General features: G+C 43.7%; 1 protein-coding gene and 1 non-coding gene across 7 annotated transcripts in view; both read left to right on the top strand.

Moving 5' to 3' along the window:
* Positions 1-13,108, top strand: part of LRIG1 (leucine rich repeats and immunoglobulin like domains 1) — a 618,703-nt gene that overhangs the window by 391,772 nt on the left and 213,823 nt on the right. The window lies entirely within an intron of this gene.
* On the top strand, positions 2,690-2,822 carry LOC146397376 (small nucleolar RNA SNORA44). The gene has a single exon (XR_014825397.1). It is a non-coding gene; the product is annotated as a small nucleolar RNA SNORA44 (small nucleolar RNA).

The following is a 13,108-nucleotide window of genomic DNA, read 5'->3' as shown; positions in this document are numbered from 1 at the left end:
CTCTCTTAGCGACTTGCAAACATGCAATACAGTATTGTTAACAACAGTCACCACGTGGTACCTCACCTCCCTGATCTGTTTACTTTCTCACTGGAAATTTATACCTTTTAACACCCCCTGACTTAAACATTCAAGGATAGATATGTGCAGGAGTTGTATGACCTTTATCTCAATATAAAAGGATCGCTTTTTCTCTGAGCCTCAGCACCCCACCAACACACACACACACACACACACACACACACATGGCCTCTCTAGTGTCAGCCTCTGTGATTATCATAGGACAGTAAAGTTTGGAGTGCCACAGTTGTCCTCCACTCTGGGGGTGTGCAATTCTAAGAAAGCCCCCACTGTGTTTGTGGAGCCACATGCTATGTTATCACGGGCCTCTGATTCCCAAGCTGCTGCCTTTGTGCTCACTGCCTATCAAGCGACATGGCGGAGGTGTGCAGCTCCTTAACACTGAGAAAGCTCTGGGGGGTAAAAACAAAGAACCACACAACCCAAAAGTTCAAAGGAAAAGAGACTTGCAAAAGAGTCGGACCAAGTTCAGATCCCAGCTCACCATGTGCAGCTTGTGTGGATCTAGGCAAGTCCCTTGCTCTTGTGAGCCTCCCTCTATTGCCTCATAAGTAAAAATAGAAATAACAAGAGGACCTTCCCCATGGAGTTGTTCTGAAGCCTGGGTGAGATCATCACATAAGGCCCTTGCAAACTTCAAGGCAAACAGGAAGTGCTCACTGAAGGTTTACAACAACTCCATCAATGAGACGTATTCAGCTAAAATTCAGGGTCTACCCTAGGACTGCATAAGTGGTATTATCTGCCCAAGAAGCATTGCAAAGGGAGACACCCAGCCTGTTCCCCTCCAGGAGGAGGGGTTGGTGATATTCTGTCAACAATCAAACCCCAAGAAAAAGCATCCAATGCAATCTGCCTGGTCGTCCTCTCCCAGCTCAGCTGGTTCCCAATTAACACCTTATTAGTCTGCACACCTGGGGTGTGACTTTGTTTTCCACCAGCCAGTCTTTAACCCTGTCATGGACAGCTCCCCTCAGGTGGGTGGGGCCGAGTCAGTTTCCCCATTGGAGGGGTAAAACTAGGGAAAGGGCCAGATTCAAGACCTTTTAGAATCCTTAGTCTAGAATCATCCACATTTCCTTTTCCCTGGAAGTTTTTGCAACCTGCAGAAGGCTGCAGACCTCTTCTCAGAATAAGGCTTTGAAATGCATAAAACAAAATACGTAGGATCATAAAAGGAAAAATTATATTAAGATACAGTGTTTACATTTAAAATTTGTAATAGATAGTATTTGAGTTTCTTTAGTGAATAACTGAATAACATGATCCAACAGACAGTCTGATATCCATCATCGTTCTGAAGATGTGATGGGGGAAATGCTATTTCACACCACAACTGTAACATGATCTGAAAATACCTGTCATTTCTGTTGGTGACAGCGTGCCAGGAACCGCCATGTGGGTGTGGTTTGTGGCTCAAGTCCTAACTGGAGGAAATGTTCAATTTCAAGCAGAGATGGTAGGAAATTAACACATTTTTCCATCCCAGTTCATCCAGGTTGAGAACCTCTGCTGAGAGCCTTCCAAAACTCTATTTCTTTCAAGCCTTGGAACCAGAGCTGACATGCCCATCAGGTACACAGTAGATACAATGCCTAAGGCCCAGGATGTTTTTAAAGGCTCATAAAAAGATTTTCATTTTTCATTTCTTTTCAAATTAGTAGTAAAAGAAAATAATGAGAATGGATATCTGATCATGAATCCAGCCAGGATTATCGTTATACAAATGCAATCTTAAGGATAATTTTTATTATTTATTTATTTTGCCTACCCCTGCAACATATGGATGTTCCAGGGCCAGGGATCGAATTCCAGCCACAGCCACAACCTACACTGCAGCTGCAGCAGTGCAGGATCTTTAACCCATGGTGCCACAGTGGGAACTCCCATTATATTTTTTTAAGGAGGAGGCAGGCCCCATGGGAGCCCTAGGCAGCCTTTCCTGGAACTGGTGGTGCTTCCTCCTCTGGAAAGCCCTATCTTTAAAACTCTAAGTGTAAAGCAAGCCAGGCCAGGAAGATAAGTCATGTCTTTGATTTGGCAACCCCCTCATCCACCTGAATCTTACCTGTGGGGAGCTGTTTTATCCCTGTAGGAACTATGTTGGTCAAAGTCTCCAGAAAGGCTCATCAGATTATCCTAATTTGCCTCATGCTTACCCAGTTAGCACTGAAAGTCCTGGGTCTCAGGAATCTCCACAGTCGTGTGCAAACTAGGATAGTTTTTATCATTTCCAAGGTCAGCAGTCTAGAAAACCTCTGTGGTATAAATGGGATTGTCTGCCATGGGTTCCCCTTCATGCCCCATCTTCAGCAAGAGGAAAATGCAAACCCCCCAAAGTGAGTAGCCCCACTGAACTTTCCCCACTGTCACACTCACGCACCAAGTGACTCCTCTCTCCATCACCAAAGAAAATGACTACTTTCAAGCAAAAAAAATAAAAAATTAAAAAAAAAATTAAAAAGCCCACAAGCCCAATAATAAGATAAGGCCTGCTGGTATAGTTTTCCTTAACTGAATGCCTGGCATATACTGGTATATTGTGTTTTCATATGATACAGCATGATGTCAGGACAGAAAAAGAAAAAAAAAAATCTCCTCCACCCCCCAGCCTCAACCCCAGGCCTTTGCAAAGGTGGCTGCCACTCTACAAGAGCCTGCAAAAGCAATGAGACTTGAACAGATTTTGACGGCACAGGTCAGCGTTATACCTGCAGCTGCCACTCACCTTTCCGATAAAGTTTAAAAAAAGAAAAAAGTAGCCAATATGAACACTTTCTTATGTTCCCTTCCCAAAAGAGGTTCTGAGTCAGTCTCACATTAAGTTTGACTAATTCCCAAGTCTATATTTCTAACCTCTTAACAACCCAGCTCCACCATGCACTGTTGGTTGATGGTGGGTAAATTCTTGGTACTTTAGTTTCTGCATCCATGAAACAGGGATAATAATTAAGCTTCCCTGGAGAGATGGTCCATGTGAAATGCTTAGAAAAGTACTGAATGCTCCCCAAATATAGTTCATGATTGCAGTGGTAATAGTAATATAATCTCTGTCCTTGTTGCTCTTATGTGCCTCTCTGTCTTTCTCTCCCCTTACATCAGGTAGCTTGTGGACCAAGAAAAAGAAATGGTCCAGAAAAGGAAAATGTTTTAGCCTGGCTGGCAGGTGGATGGGAGGGAGTAGGCAGTCATAGGGATTTTATACTTCATCCTTCTCCACTGAGAGCAGTTCACCTACTATCTCTTAGGGTGTCCTTGGAGAGACTGAGTATCAAGAGACATGTAGTTTCTTCTAGACCTTTGCTGCCAGATGTGGTAGGCACTAGCCACATGTGGCTATTTAAATTTTAATGGAATTTAAATTTCATTTCCTCAGTCACATCAGCCACAATCCAAGTGCTCCATCATTGCATGTGCCTAAGGTCTACCGTATTGGACACAGATAAAAACGATGTCCACTGTTGCAGAAAGTTCAGCTGGTCTGTACTTTTCAAGGGCCTGCTCTCATCCTAGGACTTAGCAGACACTCCTAGGATTTCCCACTGTGGCTCAGAGGGTTAAGTATCCCTAGTGTCCATGAGGATGTGGGTTTGATTCCTGACCTCACTCAGTGGATTAAAGGATCCAGTATTGCTATGAACTGTGGTGTAGGCCAGAAGCTGCAGCTCCAATTCCACCTCTAGCCCGGGAATTTCCATATGCCATAGATGCAGCCCTGACCCCCCCCCAAAAAAAAAATCCACTCTTCTGGGTTGGGGGTAGGGTGGGCTGTGGGCAGTAGAAGCCTTGTCTCTTCTGTTGTGTTATTTTTACCTCTAAAGAGAGAGTTCTACCCCAAGTCCCTGAATGGACTTAATAAGATTAATAAGTTAAGGACTAAATAATACACTTTCAGTGATATTTCCATCCTTCTTGAAGCACAAGTAGACAAAATACATTCCTACTTTGCTTCTTGCTTCTTCCAGGTTATAGCCATCACTTCTGTTAGCTCAGAGCCCACCTGCCACCTCCAGCCCTAAGAAATTTCACACGTGTCCCCTGCATGTGTCTATCCACCTTTAGCTGACTTTACACATCGTCGCCTGGCATTTTGTATGGAATTGCCCCTTGTCTGGTCTAAAACTGTGAGAGCCCCAGCCCCAGGTGCTGGTGCACAGGCCAGCTGTCTGGAAGGCTCTCAATCTTCCTCTCTGATGCCTTCACATCAGAAGTTCAATTGCTAAGCTTCACTTCTAAGTGGAGCTTCTAAGGAAGCTCTCCTTCTTTCCTCCCTTCCCCCTTTCTTCCCATTTTCAATCTTTATTATGTGCCTGTGCTGGACATCATGAATTAAAAATAAAACAGCTTTGGAGCTCCCACTGTGGCACAACAGGATTGGCCATGTCTGAGGAGCTCTGGAACACAGGTTCAATCCCTGGCCCAGTACAGTGGGTGAGGATCCAGCATTGCCACAGCTGCAGCTTAGGTCATAACTACAGCTGGATCTGATCCCTGCTTGGGAACTCCTTATGTTGGGGCAGACAAAAAAGAAAAAAGTAACAAAGTTTTTTAAAAATAAAGTAAAACGGCTTGCTCCCTGCACTCAGGGAGTCTACAGGGTGGGAGGAAATAAAAAAAAAAAAAGGAGGAGGAGGAGGATTTACATTTATTGACAGATTTCTATGTACCAGGCTGTGCTAAACACTTTATAAATATTTATATGCATATGTATATGAGCCTCTTTAATCTTCACAATAACTCCATCAGATAGGAACTTTAATTATCTTCATTGTACAGAAGAGGAAACTGAGGTACAGGGAAGTTAAATAATGGAACTAAATTCACAAAGCTAATAAATGGTAGAACCAGAATTTGGACAAAGGCAGCCTAGCTGGAAACTTGTGCTGCAACCACTACACCTGCTGCCTCTTTAACCTGGACTAGTACCTCCCATCTGTGACTGATTTTAAACCACAAGGAATATTTGGCAATGTCTAGAAATACTTTTGGATGCAACGATTTGGGAAGAAAGAGGTACCAATGGCATTAAGTAAGTAGAGGCCAGGGATGCTGCTAAACATCCTGCAGCACACAGGACAGCCTCACAGTGGAGAATCATCTGGCCCTAAATGTCAATAGTGCTTAAGTTGAGAAAGCATAACCGAGATAAATCATTGACTCCAAAGGATATGATACAAGGATATATGTGTACATCCTTCAACAAAGAATTCAGAAATTGATATTACCATTCTGGTTATTCTTTCCATTGGTTTTACTTTTATTAACTAAGAGAATGAAAACATTGTCAAGGCTGTCTCTCAAATACATCTAACCTGATCCAGCAAACCCCAGAACCCCAATACTGTTACTTAAATGCAAGACTTTGAGTGGTGAAGGAAGATGGATCAGCTGCTGGTCAGCCCCCTCCACTCCCACCAACCAGCCCCCCGACTGAGAGGCTGCAAAGCCCTGTCCCCATGTTTCCATGCACATCCTCCTGGTCCCTCCGGGTATCCTGAGATCCCTTCTGTGCACCACCTCAGGAAATAATTATCCCCTCTGGACGAACGCCAATTAAATTCTCCCATGACTGCTTGTCAGCGGAAGAGTCTGGGGGAGGCGGGCTGGTTGGCATCCATCTCCTGTTCATCTCATTGGGGCTCCTGCGTCATTAGCAAATTGAGCTTTTTCTCAGGATGCCCACAGCTGCATTCCCAGCCCCGTCAGCCAACATTCCTGGCCCTGCCAGCAGGCTGGCCATCCCGTTTCTAAGGAAAAGGGAAAGAGACCGTTTCCCCGAAGGCTTTGTCTGAAGGTTCTGCTCCCTGCTACTCAGAAATCTCTCATCCAGGGAGTTCTCTTTGGCTGCCGGCTCCAAGCCAGTCTGTGGCAGCCAAGGCCGGATCCACCCATCCACTTGGAGGATTCAAGTGAACAAGAGGATCCTGGAAATGACCCTGATAAGCATTTCTCAAAGCAGATTCTGTGGAACACTCATTCTGGGAAAGTTTTAAATATCTTAGGAGTAAAAATATCTGTGGGCAGATCAGTTTGGGAATCGCTGAGCGAGAGAGAGCTTGAAGGCTGACTTTGCTCAAGGACTTGTCAGAGACTTGAATATGTTAATGTCAATTTGGATTGTCTGGCAGAAGAATGTAGCAGGCTATGTTTCCTCATATTTGACCACACGTCTTAGTTGGAATGCTCCCAAAGGGAATGATGAAAGCTTGAGTTCAGGTATAGCTTATTTTGGAGTTGATCCCAGTGATGAAAAGTGAAGGAGTGGGGAGCATGAAACAAGGAAAGAATAAGATGTGTTACCATCTAGGGCTCTTGGCCTTCTTCGTCAATAGAAATTGATAAGAGGCCAGACAAGAAAATTCAAACAAGGCTTCACTGGGGCACCTGCTGCAGTCAGGGTTGGGGGTGAAAACAAACAACAGGGAGGCAACCTGGTTCTTTATGTGGGGTGAGGATAGAGGCGGGTCCAGTGGTCCAGCCAGAAGGATGACTTAGGTGGTTCGCGCACCCCTTTGGTGGTGGTGTGTACAGGGGGCATGCGTGGTATCCTGCTTTTTCTCTCACCTCTTCAGAAGTGGCAGTTGAGTTTTAAGCTTTTTTGTATCTCTTGTCCATAACTTGCCCCAACTGGAACATGTATACAGTTATTTTCAGCTCCCTGTAGTTTTTTTGTTATCTTGTTACTCAAGGAGATATTTGTCCAGGTATAAGCACTGCAGCTACTGCAGCAAAGGGTCCCAGGTCCCAGCCTGTCTCAGCTGCATTAACAAGCTGATGATGAATGTGAATGACTGGCACTCAGTATTGCTGGAGAACATCTGAGGAGCCGTATAAAATGTGCCTCAGGATTGTCCCACTAAATGTCAATGCTACTAGAGCACCTGTTCCCCATTGGCTGAAAGTTGTTTCTGAGAGAGTGGGTGCCTGCACTTCCTGGGTTGGCATCCTGGCAGAGCAGCCAACCACAGCCTTGGGGAAAGTTCCAAGGCAAAAAATTAAAGAGACATTGAGGGAAACACTTGACATGGAACTCTGCATCATGCACAGAACTGCCATACAGCTGCCCTAAGCTAAGGGGGGCCAGAGCGAAGTGCTACAACATCCACAGATGTCTTTATTCTCCTTCTAGAACATCTCAAATTTATACCCATAGGAGGAAAGTTCTCTCTAACCTAACCCCTTTAAATGACAAGTTTGGGGCAGAGATTCAAAGGGACAAGTGACTTGCCCAAGGTATATCACCATATTGCAAGAGAGGCTTACTCTGTTTCTGACTCCTCATCTATAAAATGAGACTTTTTACATCACCTTCTTCCACAATGAATGCATGTATCCTGTGCTTAGAACTGTGACTGGCATGCAGTAATGGCTCAAGAAAATTTATTTATTATCCTTTGCCCCAAATTGAGAGTGATTGCACATGTGACGTGCTACCATAGTGCCATGCTCATACCATATTTGTGGGAATATGTAGTCCCTCAGTTCAGGACACTTACATTCTCAAAATGAACCAAACTAGAGCTCCCCTTGTGGCTTAGTGGGTTAAGAACCCAACATAGTATCTGTGAGGATGCAGGTTCGAACACTGGCCTCACTCAAGTGGGTTAAGGATCCCGCATTGCCACAAGGTGCAGTGTAGGTCACAGATGTGGCTTGAATCCATTTTTGCTGTGGCTGTAGTGTAGGCTGACAGCTGCAGCTCCAATTCAACCGCTAGCCTGGGAATTTCCATATGCCACAGGTACAGCTTTAAAAAAAAAAAAAGAAGAAGAACCAAGTCATGATTCTTGCCCTGTGGTAGATGGTGCAGGTATAATAGTGAATAAAATAGAAGTGGTCCCTTCCTTCATGGAGCACATAGCCTGCAGAGAAGAGAGGAATTAAGCATATAATCCAGGAGTTCCTGTAGTGGCTCAGTGGTTAGCGAATCCAACTAGGAACCATGAGGTTGCAGGTTCAGTCCCTGGCCTTGCTCAGTGGGTTAAGGATCCAGCATTGCCGTGAGCTGTGGTGAAGGTTGCAGACACGGCTCGGATCCCATGTTGCTGTGGCTCTGGCGTAAGCCGGCAGCTACAGCTCTGATTAGACCCCTAGCCTAGAAACCTCCAAATGCCTTGGGAGCGGCCCAAGAAATGGCAAAAAGACAAAAAAAAAACAAACAACAAAAAAAGAAAACCATATAATCCAGTAACTAATGAATTACTCCAATATGATGGTAGGTTTGTTTGTTTGTTTATTTATTTATTTATTTATTTATTTTCTGTTTTTAGGGCTGCATCCGTGGCATACGGAGGTTCCCAAGCTAGGGGTCAAATCAGAGCTACAGCTGCTGGTCTTTTCCACAGCCACAACAACATAGGATCTGAGCCATGTCTTCGACCTACACCACAGCTCACAGCAATGCTGGATCCTTAACCCACTGAGGGAGGCCAGGGATCAAACCCACATCCTCATGGATCCTAGTCAGCTTCTTTAACCACTGAGCCACAAAGGGAACTCCCTCATGGTAATTTTAAAGGGAATATTATCTGTACTGTAAGTCTGCCTCTGGACACCCTTTTATTCCACCTACTCACATAAATACTAACCCAACTGCATCACCAGGGGCTGCTAGGGTGACACCAACAGAGTTAAAAAATGTGTCTCCATAATGCCCACAATCCCAAGTCAGTTTAGTAAGAAGAAGAATTAAAGCTTGTATCTGACATTATTGCCAGCCCTCATCTTCCATCTTATTCCCAAAGGAGAGTCTCCTGTCTTTTCCCCCCTTTTTGGACAATATCAGCAGGAAAAATAACAGGAGAGCCTGAGGGAAAATGTTGTCGTTATCATAAAAATATTTAATGTTATCATTATAATAGCTACCATTTGTTAAATATGAACTCACAGGCCACTTCATAGGGAACTTGCTATGGTATTCGTTTAACATTCAATGATACAGGACATGCCTCTGAACAAAACAGGTAAAAATCTCTACCTTCTTGGAGGAGGGTAGCTGAGGGAGAGAGACAGTACACATAGCAAATAGGTAAATTAATGGTATGTTAATGTATCAGGTAGTTTTTCTGCATAACAAACTACCCCAAATCTCACTTCTTAAAACTAGAACTGTTTTTTTAGCTCCTGGTTCTGCAGGCCAGCAATTTAGGCGAGTTGCCTTTCCTGGTCTCAGCTGGGCTTGCTCACAGGTTGCGCTGAGGCTCAGTCATCTAGGGTCAACTGGAGCAAACTAGACCACTCTGGCCCATGTGTCTCTCCCATCCTCTCCAGCAGACTAGCTCCAGCAAGTTCCCATAGCTAGGCAGACATGCAGAGGTGAACTGTTGAATTCTGCAAAAGGAAAACTGAAAATACACACACAGTTCTCAAGTCTCTACTTGCATCCTAGTTACTAATATCCCATTGACCAAAGAAAGTCACATGACAGAGCCCAGACTCAGTGGAGAGGATTGCAAAGTGAGAGAGCAAAAGAAGCAGATTCAGGGACACCATTAGTTGGAAAAATTACACGAATCACTTTGCCATAAGTTCTACAGGAATAAAGCAGACATGGTGAGATGGAGTGTGCTGAGGCATAGAAATCTGAAATAGGAAGACCAGGGTAGTCCCCCTGGGAAGGTGACATTTGGAAAAAATTGCTTTCTTTGCATGTTACTATCTGCTAGGGTCATTTCTAATTCTCACAATAAAGCTACATATTATACATTCTACCTCCATTTTACAAATGCAGAAATTCAAGTTCAGAGTGGTTAAGTAACCGTATGTTTCATAACAAATAAGCAGTTATGATATTAAATAGAACTCTGTATCAAAAGAAAAGCCAACCCAAACTAGCAGATAACAAAAAAAAAAAAAAAAAAAAAAAAAAAAAAGGTGGAAAGGGGATTGATTGGCTTAAAAATCAAAAATGTCATCAATAGTCACATCAGTAGAAAAATACATGGCTAGGGAGTTCCCGTCGTGGCACAGTGGTTAACGAATCCGACTAGGAACCATGAGGTTGCGGGTTCGGCCCCTGCCCTTGCTCAGTGGGTTAACGATCCGGCATTGCCGTGAGCTGTGGTGTAGGTTGCAGACACGGCTCGGATCCCACATTTCTGTGGCTCTGGCATAGGCCGGTGGCTACAGCTCCAACTCAACCCCTAGCCTGGGAACCTCCATATGCCGCAGGAGCGGCCCAAGAAATAGCAACAACAACAACAACAAAGACAAAAAGAAAAAAAAAAAAAAAAGAAAAATACATGGCTAGAAGGTGTGGTCTTCAGCTACACTTGGAGTCAGGCCTCCAACACTGTCACTAGGACCTCACTTTCTCCCTCTCCCTCTCCCTTTCCCTCTCTTTCTCTGTTCCTGAGCCAGCTTCCTCTGTCTGGTTCTATTCTTGGACAATCTCCCTTGGGTGGCAGGATGGCCACCAGCAGCTGCTTCCAGTGTCAGGTTCAGGAGGAAACAGTGAGTCTCTTTTCTGGCAGTTCCCACTGAAGTTTAGATATTCACTCCCCTTGGACCAGCTTTGACCCCAAGCATCCCTGACTGTTCAAAGTCACCAGCAGAATTAGATGTGAAACCTGCCTTAGGCCCCACTCAGGGGTATGTGCCCCATCCAGTGGGGCAGACTGTCTCATTAATAACTAGACCACATGGTAGGTGCTTGACAAGTGTAAAATGGATGAATGAATAAATAAACAGACCTCAAGGTAGGCTTACTAACTTGACACACATGAATATATGGTCAATACAAGAGTTATCTTTTTACCAAATAATGTCTAAAACCCCTCACATCTTTATAATAAATGATGATAATTTTTACAATGCCTTCCCCCCCTCCACCAAACACCTATCACATTTATGGATATCAGACAACTAAACAAGATTTTTTTTTTTTTTTTTTTTTTTTTGTCTTTTTGCCATTTCTTGCTCCTGTGGCATATGGAGGTTCCTAGGCTAGGGGTTGAATCAGAGCTACAGCTGCTGGCCTACGCCAGAGCCACAGCAACACGGGATCCGAGCCGTGTCTGCAACCTACACCACAGCTCACGGCAACACCGGATCCTTAACCCACTGAGCAAGGCCAGGGTGATCCTGGCCTTGCTCATGGTTCCTTGCACAACCTCATGGTTCCTAGTCAGATTCGTTAACCACTGACCCATGACAAGAACTCGCAAAAATTGTTGATTTAACTCTGCAGTGCACAAAAGTGGCTAAAGGAGTACCTATGGCACAGAGAAGGCAATCATTTTATCTGGAGTCACACAGCAGGCCAGTCCTGGAGCCAGAAAACAGATATATCTGACGTTTTCAAAGGTAACCCAACCCTTGCAAAAAACAAAAACAAAAACAAACAAACAAAAAAACTCAATGTGTTCCTCTCTGGAGAAAAAAAACAAGTAAACTGTGAAAGAGCTTTCAGAAAAATCAGCAGCAAGAATCTCTAAAAGAAGATGCCAGCATGAAAAAAATTTACATGATCATCTTAATGAAAGGGCTCTTATAATGGTAATACTTGTCTTCAGCTGCTTTTCTGAATCTCACTACTGGTAGTTTGGTAGAATGTATCCTTTTGAAAATTTGCCTTGCAATTCAATATATATAATAAAAGTTGAGATCTTAATGTGACTCAAAGTGACATACGCTATTCAAACTAATTAATCAGACTAATGTTAATCAAACTAATTAAACAGTTCAACAAGCATGGGTTGAACTCCTACCATGTGCCCAGAGCTGTGCTATTCTGTGATGATGCAGAGATACCTAAAGCTCAGGTGATCCAGGAGAATCAGACAGTTGTAAAATCTAACCAGCAGCAGCCACATCTTCACAGCTGACATGTATCAGATTCTATGTACTAGACTTTCTTCTAAGCACTTGACTGGCATTATCTCATATAATCTCCAGAACAACCCCTAGGTGGGGATTATTATTGTGTTTCAGATTAGGAAACTAAGACACAGAGAGGTTAAGTAACTTGTCCAGCGTCACTCAGCTAGGAAGGCACAGATCAGGAAATCAAACCCAGGCAGTCTGACTCCAGAGCCTGTGGCCCCGCCCCCCACCCATTCAGCTCTGTCTTCTAATTCAAGCAGACCCTGAAGATGGAAGAAGAGTCACCCAACCACGTGCTCTTAGCATCCATTTTCTTTTTTTTTTAATCTTTTATTTTTATTTATATATATATATGTTTTTTCTACTGTACAGCATGATGACCAAGTTACACTTACATGTATACATTCTTTTTTCTTGCATTACATGTTCCATCATAATTGACTAGACAGAGTTCCCAGTGCTACACAGCAGGAACCCATTGCTCATCCATCCCAAAGGAAACATTCTGCATCTATTTACCCCAGGCTCCCAGTCTCTCCCACTCCCTCCCCTTCCCCTTTGGCAACCACAAGTCTATTCTCCAAGTCCATGATTTTCTTTTCTGTGGAAAGTTTCCTTTGTGCCCTATATTAGATTCCAGATATCACTGACATCATATGGTATTTGTCTTTCTCTTTCTGACTTAGGATGAGAGTCACTAGTTCCATTCATGTTGCTACAAATGGCATAATTTCTTCTTTTTTATTGCTGAGTAGTATTCCATTGTGTATATATACCACATCTTCCAAATCCAATCATCTGTCCCTGGACATTTGGGTTGATTCCATGTCTTGGCTATTCTGAATAGTGCTGCAATGAACCTGCGGGTACATGTGTCTTTTTCAAGGAAAGTTTTGTCTGGATATATACCCAAGAGTGGGATTGCTGGGTCATATGGTAGTTCTATACATAGTTTTCTAAGGTACTTCCATACTGTTTTCCATAGTGGTTGTACCAGCTTACACTCCCACCAACAGTACAGGAGGGTTCCCTTTTCTCCACACCCCCTCCAGCGTTTATTATTTGTGGACTTATGAATGATGGCCATTCTGACTGGTGTGAGGTGGTATCTCATGGTAGTGTTGACTTGCATTTCTCTAATAATCAGTGATATTGAGTATTGTTTCAAGTGCTTGTTGGCCTTCTATCTATCTTCTTTGGAGAA

This window comes from Sus scrofa, chromosome 13 (genome assembly GCF_054392235.1).
Source record: "Sus scrofa isolate SSC_HxYL_T2T_F1_AM1 chromosome 13, Sscrofa_HxYL_maternal_Yorkshire_Landrace_v2.0, whole genome shotgun sequence".
NCBI classification, from domain to species: Eukaryota; Metazoa; Chordata; class Mammalia; order Artiodactyla; family Suidae; genus Sus; species Sus scrofa.
This window is presented reverse-complemented; position numbering and strand designations above follow the sequence as displayed.